The 11210-nt window shown below is 35.4% G+C and overlaps 1 protein-coding gene across 2 annotated transcripts in view; it reads right to left on the bottom strand.

Annotated features, from left to right (window-relative positions):
- UBE3A (ubiquitin protein ligase E3A) overlaps positions 1-11210 on the bottom strand; it is a 103845-nt gene that overhangs the window by 91854 nt on the left and 781 nt on the right. The window lies entirely within an intron of this gene.

Below are 11210 nucleotides of genomic sequence, written 5' to 3' on the forward strand. Positions count from 1 at the left end.
GTATAGTTCTCCATTGTCATCTATGGAAATCCTTTAGAAATTCCAAATCACCAGAATTATTTCAATTGTTTTTAACCATAAATCATTCATTCTGATCAACAGTTCTACAATCTGAAAACAGAAGCATCTGTGCCATATAGTTCCAATGATTTATTATCATGAAATTTTCCTCCATTTTTTAATGTTATAATTAATATCAATTCATTCTTATATAGTGCCTAACCTAAAATTAAACCTAGAATGACGCCAACTTCCAGCCTGCTATATATGCATACAGAAAGACTTATAATGCAATATACTAAAACAACTAAAGGTAGGTGGGTTTTCTTTGAAGGAACCATGAATACATATTTTCAGGTTTATCGTATTTCATCTGCCTTATCAAATGTAGCACCTAAACTCATAAAATCTCTGATTTAAGAATAACAAAGCACCATTAGCTTTAAATTTGACTTTGAAAAATTTACATCTAATTTTAAGTAAACTAGACCTCACCTGTTAAAAAGTAGAAAACTGATGTTCTAAAACCCATCCATACTTAAAAGAACATAAATATTAAACATGCTGAGAACATTTATTCTTCCATCAAAGTCTTATAAAATATTTCAGGGTAATCTAGTTACAAATTTTCTTTTGAGCAGTTATCAACTGGAGTAACATTTCTATTAAGGCTATTAAGTATGAAATGTCCAATTTCCTCAAGCACAAAGTTTGACAGCTTTGTGCTGTCACTTTCACATTCGTGTTTTCATTGTGAAGGCACATCCTCAGTCTTTCAAACTCGTGTTTTGGCTTGTGATTATTGTTCAAAATTTTTTTAGAACAATTTTTGTGAAACCCCATGGATAAGTCAAAAATTTGTATTATTTTTTAATATGAGTTCCATCATGAACCAATGCCGTGCAGACAGCTTGAACTATAACCAAAGTGTTTGGGAAGGATGTGGCTAATGAACGCACAGTACACCGATGGTTTGAGAAGTGCTGGTGATTTTAATTTTGAAAGTGAGCCAAATGGGTGACCTTGAGACCAAGGTGGATTATGATGAGCTGAAAGCCGTAGTGGAAGTGAATCCATTTCAACCTACGGGTGAGTTAGCAGCAAGGTTTGACGTTACTATTCCAACCATATTGGACCATTTGAAACAAATGAGCAAAGTAAAGAAGCTGGACAGATGGGTATCGCATGAACTGAAGGAGTGTCAGAAGAGAAATCATCTGGAAGCTTGCCTTTCTTTGTTGTCATGACATAAAGATGAACCATTTCTACACCATATTGTTACATGTGATGAAAAATGGATTCTTTTTAACAATCACAAGCATTCAGCACACTGGTTGGATAAAGATGAAGTGCCAAAACACCATCCAAAACTGTACACTCATTGAAAAAAGCTAATGGTGTCTGTTTGGTGATCCAGCATTGGTACTACCCACTACAGCTTCATGAAACCTGGTTAATCGATTACAGTGGATGTCTACTGCAACCAGTTGGATGAAATGAGGATGCTTGTGATTAAGCAACTGAGATTGGTCAATAGAAACAGGCCAATCCTCTTGCAAGACCACATGTCACAAAAAACAACACTGCTAAAACTACAGAAGCTGGACTTGGAAACTCTCTGTCATCCACTGTATTCATCAGACCTTGCACCAACTGACTACCACTTCTTCCAGGCTTTGGACCACTTCTTGCAAGGGAAAATATTCAATTCTCAACAAGCTGTGGAAAATTCCTTTGGTGATTTCATCACCACACGGTCTCCAAGCATAAACAAGCTACCCTTAAGATGGCAAAACTGTGTTGACAGATTAGGCGTATACTGTAATTAATTGTACTGCTTCTTGTTTGAGGTATAAGCTCAACTTTTGATTCAAAATCGGACATTTCATATTTAATGACCTAATAATTAGGGGGGAAAACCCCGATCCTTACCAATAAGTACATGAACATTCATTTATCCAGCACTTATAAATGCCTGCAGCTGGGCATGAAAAAACAGAAAAAATGAGACAGACAATAAACATTCACTGTTGTCATAGAATTCTCAATCCAGGATTAAAGAAATTATTTAATTTCAGTTAAGTACCACTTAGGATTCAATAACAGCATTAAGTATTAAGCAGGATTCAATAACAGCATAACACAGGGATGCACCTAACGAGTACACAAGGAGAAGACTGTCAAGGAAGGCTTCCCTGAGTAATATTTAGACTGAAATGCACTAACAAAGGGCTTGGCAAAAAAAGGTTGGACAACTTAAGAAAGTTAAAATATGCCAGTATTGTTAGATGGTACTCATCAAAGGCAGTGTGTAGGAAGGTAAGACTGAAGAGGTAGATACAATTCTACCCAAGAAGAATTTTAAATACAAAGTGACAAGGTAAAACAGAATTGTTATTTGTTCACAATAATCCAAAACAATAAAATACTATTAAAACTAATAAAGAGCTCACCTAAGGAGATGGACACAAAATCAATACCAGCAATGATCAAAAGAAATTTTTAAAAAGATGCTATTTATAATATTAAAAAATTATCAAATATCTAGGAATAAGTTTAATAAAGTATGTGCAAAAGACATTTATGAAAAAAACTACATAATACAGAAGAACCTAATAAATGGCAAGATAAACTGTATCAATTCTCCCCAAGCTAATCTATATATTCAATGCAATTCCAATCAATATCCCCAAAGAGACTTGATAAACTGATTTTACATCATTACGGAAGACTAAAGGCCCAAGAAGAGCCAAGACAATCCTAAAAATTAATAAAGGGAAAGGCTTGGTCTCCCAGATTTCATACCTTTGTATAAAGATATTATAAATTGAAAAAAAAATTTTAAGGGCAAATAAACGAAAAAGACTAAAGAACCTAAAATCACACCTACATACATGGGAGATAAGATGTGACCTTTTTAAAAATATATATGGGGAAAGATTCAATGCTTAATGTTGGAACAACTAGCTTTTCATATGAAAGAAAAAGATTCCTAACTCCCCTCCAGATTGACTTAATGCAAAAAACACATAAACAAAAACCCTCAACTATTAGCAGACAATAAAAAGATGATTTCTTAAAAAACACAAATCATAAAGAAAATGACTAATAATTTTGAAACCAAAAATTAAGATTCTATATCATAAAAGAGAATACTACAATGGGCAGGATTTTATATCATGTTCTTATTCTGATAACTTTCCTTGGCTGCAATGTAAAGAAAGAAGGTTGGATGAGACGATCTTCAAGGTCCTTTTACAACATAAATCTTGCAAGATTGTGTCTCTTTTAAAAAATTTATGAAAACTTAACACCTACAGAAAATAAAATTCATATCCTTTCACTCACCATTCAGAATAATCAAGCAAATGCAAATTAAAATGAGATACTATTTCACATCCATTAAATTAGCAAATATTTTTAAATCTGACAATCCCAAGTATGAGTGAGAATGGTGGAAACAGAAATATAGCCCATATAGTGTTGATAAGGTATAAAAACCAACTCCATGTATCACTTATGCATACATGTTTACACATATAGTAGAAGTATAGGCCGGGTGCGGTGGCTCACGCCTGTAATCCTAGCACTCTGGGAGGTCGAGGTGGGCGGATTGCTGGAGCTCAGGAGCTCGAGATCAGCCTGAGCAAGAGCGAAACCCCGTCTCTACTAAAAATATAGAAAGAAATTAGCCAGACAACTAAAAATATATATAAAAAAAATTAGCCAGGCATGGTGGTGCATGCCTGTAGTCCCAGCTACTCGGGAGGCTGAGGCAGTAGGATCGCTTAAGCCCAGGAGTTTGAGGTTGCTGTGAGCTAGGCAGACGCCACGGCACTCACTCTAGCCCGAGCAACAGAGCGAGACTCTGTCTCAAAAAAAAAAAAAAAAAGAAGAAGAAAAAGTATAAAACAAGTATAAGAAATATACTCAAGAACCTCAAGATAGTTGTTATTTTAGGTCAGAGAGGATAATAGGACTTGGAAGGGTGGGGTTGCTACAAGTATGTTCCTAAACGATCAAAATTAGCAAAATTTGTATTTCTGGATGTTGGATAAATGGATATTTGCTATTTTCTTTTTTCTGTGTGTTTTAAATATTTCATAATCATAATATATACATATATTTTAAAAGAAAAAACTGACACATTAGCATATAATTGCCAAGCTTAAAATGACCTTAGGAGATCTCATTCAACTGCCTCACTTCATAAAAGAACTATGGAAAAGATATCACAATAACAATATAAAATAAATACTATTTTAGCATGGCAATTTTAGACACACACTAGGTGTCTAAAACAGCACTTAAGGGAATTAGATCTTAACCATTTAAAAGAGAACAGCCCCAATTTCTCAAAATCTGGCATCAACTAGCAATATGGAGAGCAAGCACATACACATGCACACTCACCCCGCCCCAACTCTCCTAGGAATGCCTTGTCAAATTCAGTACAGGCATAGGCAATAAACTGACCTGTACTTTTGCCTAGCTCTACTTAAAATTACTTTTAAGTGTGAAGTCCAGAGGATTGTTCCTGATTGTTCAAAGCTTATCAGCCCACAGCAGATATCTAAAAGTAGGGCTGAAAGCTAGAAAGCAGTTCATTCATCCAGCACTTAAAATGCCTAAAACTGCACATAAAAAACTTTAAATAATAAGACAGCAAACATCTACTGTTCTCACAGAATCTTCAATCCAGGAATAAAGAAGTTATTTAATTTCTGTTGAGGTAAGTGACCCACCTATTCTTCAGTGAAGATCCACCTATTTTTAAAGTCATCCCTCCCTACCTTTCATTTAGCCCAAAAGACAGAATAAGAGAAATGGGGGTAGGGGGAGGGAGTGGACTGATCCCTACTGAATTAAATACGACCCCAGTATCTTTTTCATTCTTAAGATAATCTGAAATACAATACACTGAACAATAAATTTAAAGAAATATACATGATACGAAATGCAGAAATCTACCTATATTTGTATAAAAGACTAAAATTAGCTCAGTTCTTCTAATATACTAAAGTGTTCTTATTGCAATACTACAGTCAACTATTAAGAAGCATTTCCATTCTGTCAAGCAGAGTGTATTCCTACCTCAGTTATCAAACTTTACCCATTTAATTTCCTATCTTCCCTCTGTTTTTTAAACACATTATGTTACTGGGATAGCAAAGTGTGTAAGAAATTGAATGAGAATGAAGCAGCTTAAGTATAGGGAAGCTTTTCATTTAATATAAACTCTGAATTTGGATTATCTTGAACAGCATATTTTCTATCACCAATAAAATCTGACATACCGTCAGCTTACTTCAGAAAACAAAAAAGAAAAGTGTTACCCAATTAATCTTTATGTGAATAGGATTCAGCAATTAGTATACATGTCACATACAATAGGTGCTCAAAAGCACCTATTAGTATTTTTTAACTCCCAAAACAAAAAATATTTAACAAAGACAAATATTAAATATCCTTATTTATGGTACACTGTAAGGAGGTTGTAAATACTGGTGCACAGAAGCACAATAAATAGAATTCTTAAGAAAAAAGTACTAAGATAATTAATAACCCATATTTCCCCCTATGACCCATTAGCTTTATATAGAAAACACTGCTGTGCATTTCATCCTTTCCAAGGAACAGCATTATGCTTTACATTTGGTAAGAGATAGAAAAGTATTTGTTGGAAGTACGAAGAGAAGAAATTCCTGTGGTGTTATACACAGTGCTAAAGGTATCATCTAAGAAGAAAATAAAGAACAGTGAGTTTCAGAAAGGGAGCTAGAGTGCAATAAAGTGACAAAATGTGACATTTGTCCACAGTGAATGGTACATACATGGTTGGTTGTTATATTATTCTCTGTACTGTCTGTATATTTAATTTGGAGGGGGAGGAGATTCAGAATTTATTCTGCATCACAAAGATTATAAAAATAAACGAGTTAGGATGGTGGCTAGACCACAAAAGCAATTCTAAGACTACTTTCTCATATTTGAGAGGAACGCTACTGAGATAGAAGTCTTTAACTAGCTTAAAATGGATAAACTATCCCTCCCAGTACAAGGAGACAGAAGTCATTACATGAAAAGAACACGCGTGGAAGTACAGCACTGGCAGCATCTTCATTCAGCCCACAGCTATGTCATTTGAGTGCAACAGTGCTTGTCTTAAACGTGAAAAGGAACATCTCGAATTTTGGAAAGTATATACAATGGGTACACATTAAGAACTAGAAAAGAGCTACAATCCTGCATACCACAAAAAAATAGGTCAAAAAATTTTGTTTTCATATCTAATTTCTGTAACTTAAAGGGATCTGTGCTATACAAACCTCAATTGATCCTGAGACATACAGAAGATTAACTTCTGGAACACAGTGAACTGTTAAGAGTTACAGCATTAGACACCACACTGGCCAGCTAACAGGTTTCACTTCAGGAAGATTTTATCCAACTTGCATAATGAGGATTCAGGGCTCATATACTACCTCTATACTTTTACTTGCAGCACAGATGCTGACTTTAATTAATAAAGTCTTACAGAAGATTCTCTTCTATGGCCACAGGTGATGCCTTATACAAGATTCCTGTTCAGGTTCCCTAGAGTTGAACTACAGGAATAATCTTATCCAGTATTGCCCGCTATGTTCCATGTCCCCTAAAATCTCTTTTCCTTTCAGGTCAATCTTATGATTCACTTATCATTTATCAAATTAACACAACAGGTCTAGTAGAGCAAATTACAAAAGGGATTGGACTTTAGATCAATAATACTGAGTGATGGATCACTAGTTATTAAGATCTATTGTTCATGTGAAAGGCAGTTAACATATTTAAAATAAATTCACACACTAAAAATTTCCCAAAATAATGTTTCTGAGAATAGGTTATTAACTCACTTTTTCAAGAATGATCACATTTGAAAAGCATACTCTTCTAAAACAACGCAGGTCCCATCTTCATTTGACAGAAGGAACAAAGGCTTAGATAAAAGCTAACTACCTGCTCATGACCAGCTACAAAGCCAGATAAGAAGGATGAGCCCAAGATCTTCTGACACCAAAATTACTACTTCTTCCTCCATTTCAACAGTTCTTAGTGGCTTTTGTTCACTGAATCTGTTTAGATTCTGAAGCACTTAAAGTTTTATAGATAATTTTAGAGAGTTCAGTCATACAGCTTAGAATCAAACTAATAACTGACTTTCAGCTAAACCTCATATGCAAAGAACAGTATTTAAGAAAATGCTAATTTCATTCTCAGGCCTAATAATAAAGTGTTTTTAATTATTATCCATAATAGTATGGATATTTGTTATAGATAACTCAGACCAAAGCCCTATAAGTGACATTTTTGAGAGTAAATGATAAAGAAAGCTGGGAAAGAAATTCATTCTGTATTTATTAATAAGTCACTTCATTAAAAAAGAATGTATTTATATAGCAACTTTAAGTATTTCAAACATTTCATGACTGAAGGCAGGATTTAAGTTTCTAGGAGATTAACACTAATAATTTCCATTTAACGTAATTTTACTTTTTTCCTTTATTAGAAGAAATTAAAGGTCCATTGGTGGCATCTTGTGAAGGTTGCCTTCTATTAACTATAGATTCTGAAGTGATGGGCCTTGCTTAAAAAAGAAAAAAAAAATGTGTAGAAAACACTCACATTATCTCCAAAAAGGTGGGTAGGTAACCGCAAAGCAAGTGTAACTAACTACTCCCCCAAAGTAGGACAGAACATGTCCCGGGTGTACAGAGTCCTGAAGTAGAACCCAAAGTACTCAGATTCTGGCCCTGACATCTGCGTGACTTCAAGAAAATCATTTTAAAGCTTTGTACTTCAATTTCCTCATGTATAAAATGACACAGAATAGCTGACCTCAATCTACTGCCAGAAGACAGAATGATAATCACAGCCACAAAAAAAAAAGAGTATTTACGGACAACTGCCAGAGTAAAGTTTTTTTATTTTATATACATATACACACATACACACACACACACACACACACACACACACACATAACTACAAACACATTATGTGCAAGATATCAGGTGATGGGCTGGGACTAAGACATAAACATGCCACTGGGTCACATAAAAAAGGAAGTAAAACAGTTAAGTCTTTAAAGTAGCTGGTGGGTGAGAGGTATTAAGTCCACAGAACTGCCCTAACATTGGAAGGGCATGGGGAAATGAAGGTCCATTACATGCTAGGGTTTCACAAAAAAATGGTATTATGTGGAGAAAATCACTAGACTATAAGCTTCCAAAAGACACACAGACATCTTTCTTGTCTTTGTGGCCCCTGTACCTAGCTCAGCTCATACGAGCCACGCTAAGTACCCAATAATTGTTAGTTGATCATCTACTGATTTACCAATAACTAATTTATACATACTCTGGTGCTATGATCTGAATGTGTTTCCCCAAAATTCACATGTTGAAAGCCTAACCCCCAAGGTGATGGTTGGGCCTTTGGGCAGCTCTGTACTCATGAATGGGATTGGTGCCCTTATAAAAGAGACCTTCTTTATAGAGAACTTCCTCTACCTTCCCCAAGAGGAGGTTACAGTGAAAAGACAGCTGAGCTGTCTATGAATTGGGAAGTGGGCCCTCACCAAGACATCAAATTTGCTAGCACCTTGATCTTGGAATTCTCAGCCCTCCAAAACAGTGAGAAATAAATTTCTGTTGTTTATAAGCCACTCAGTCTATGGTATTTTGTAATAGCAGCCCAAAAAGACTAGGACATCTGGTAACACACTCTCTGGAAAACACTAAGAATCCTTCGCCTTAAAGAATGAGTTCACAGCTAATGAGAAGGCAAATAAACAATATAATGGATAATATGCTATAGTCTACTATATCTAACGTACTTTGAGACCATTCAGAAAAAACTAGATAGAAAGCCTTCTAAGGTTATTTATTGAATGCCTGTGTGCTAAGCATTTTACATACTTTAATCCTCACAACTGTGAGGCAGTTTCAACAGCCAATTTTACAGATATCAAAACTGTGGCTCAATAAGATTAAGGCAATTAGGATAAGGCCAGGGTCTAATTACAAAGCTATTTCCACTATACATACCATGATGTCTCTGATAATCAAATTTTATCTTTACCCTTGGCAGTGAGGGGAACACTCAAAACCAGTCAAAACTGTTGTCCTGAACCATCATGAAAAGAGCACCTAAGACTGTACCCAAGTATTTTACCTGAAAAATAACTTTTGAAAATTTGTTCTTCACTCATAAAAATCTGAAAACTGATTTTTTAACAGCTGCATATGTACTTAATGTCGTGTTTCTACATTTAGACCTAAACAATTATAGGTCTAAACAAAAAGTGTGCAACATGACTGGAGAACATAACCAGCAATATTTAAGAAAACAGACATTTGGAAACATCATTTCAAGTGCTTGGGCTGAAAAATTCAGCTATGACCTATAGTTTTAGATCATTCCACTGACTGATATTGAGAGAAACAGTAAATTATTGCAAATTTCTTTTGGAGAGGAGAAAGGAGATTGACATAGGAATGATCTAAAATTTAAGAAACACAACTGATTAAATATTACATGTCAAAGACACTGTAGGTACCCAATAAATCTTGTTTAAAGGGTCAGGACAAGTGGAAGGAGAACGTGTTTTCCTCACCCCTCTGACCAGTAAATATCTTTATTTAGGGAGTCATGAAAAAAAGGCTTTAAGTCATAAAAAAAGAATTTAGGAGAGAAAAAATAAACCAGCTTACAAAACCTCTGAAATCAAAACACAGTATTTTTGTATCTCAGTATGGTTAAATGGGGGGGCGGGGGCAGTACCAAGGGCAATGTCCAGAGAATAGTGTACACATTGGTGTGCATACTACTTAGGAAACTAATGCTGGTTGCTAAATATTGACACAATAAGACTTTCATAGTTTACATTTTAATTTTGTAAATAAAGATTACAAGATATTTCTTTGTATTCTTATATTTCTTCTATATATATTGGAAATATATAAAGACTGCATATCGTTTCTTGAAACTATTTCGTTTTTTTTTTTTTTTGTCGTGCTTATTAGTGTTTCTTTATAGGGCTTCTGGTCATCTTTAGAGCTTAGCAGCAGCAACATTAATATTGTATTCATTTTACTAAAAATGTGGTAAGTAGTTTAGATTGAAAAGCAAGATCTATTCCAAAGCTATTTCCACTATACGTACCAAAATAAAAATTTCTTATCTCTCCTAAATTCTAAATTTTACATGATTTACCAAGTAATCTCTTAAGTACTAATCAGAGGTATGAGAAAACACTTCTCATCCCATTTGTCCAATTTATTAAACACCATTTACTGGGTACCTAAGAGTCTTTGACATGTAACTTTTACCAGTTGTATTTCTTAAACTTTAGGTCATCTCTACCGCAAACCTCTTTCCCTCTCCAAAAATTCTGGCCTAATCTGCTGCATCTCTCAATACTGCAAGCAGTGGAATGATCAAAATTATGGGTCATATCCATATTCCTTCATAATTGAGGGTAACTTTGGACTGTAAATCCCATATGTTATTAGCTTACCTTTCAACAGCACTCTAGCCATTTCATAAATATAACCCCAAACAAATTTTCTATTTTAGCACACCCATAGGAAGTCATAAAAAATTCAGAGACTAAATTACCTTTCGAGGATTCTAAACTTAACCCAACAGTATTTGTATTAAAATTATTTTTTTAAATTCTACAGACATTTGGTACATGCAATTCTGACTTTACCAACAAAAAGCCTCCACACCAAGATGAGGAAAGCGTCCTTTCATTTTCTCAACTGAAAAGGAAAAAAAAAGGCCAACTGCTTGCATGGAGGTTTGCATTTAACACAGGAGTCTCTGGCAAACCCAGTAACTCACGTTCAACTTCAGAAATCCCGTCGACCAGCAACACGAGTAATCAGTGAACATAACCCGTCGGTTTGACGAACCACTTCATCCGCTGGCTCTCCCCCATCGATTCACTCCCCCAAAACCCCAACCCACCAAACACACGACTGAATATGTCTTCTTCAAGAGAGCCAAAAACCTCGAAAACGCCGAGAAAGAGCTCCCCTCTGAAAGAGAAGGCCTGTCCTTCCCAGCCTGGGGCCCAGTCTGGCTCGGCGAGCCTCGCTCCAAGGACGCCCAATTCTCGACGCCCTGCACGTCCCGCCCCGCCCCGGGCCCGCTCGCGTCCC

This window comes from Lemur catta, chromosome 9, assembly GCF_020740605.2.
Source record: "Lemur catta isolate mLemCat1 chromosome 9, mLemCat1.pri, whole genome shotgun sequence".
NCBI classification, from domain to species: Eukaryota; Metazoa; Chordata; class Mammalia; order Primates; family Lemuridae; genus Lemur; species Lemur catta.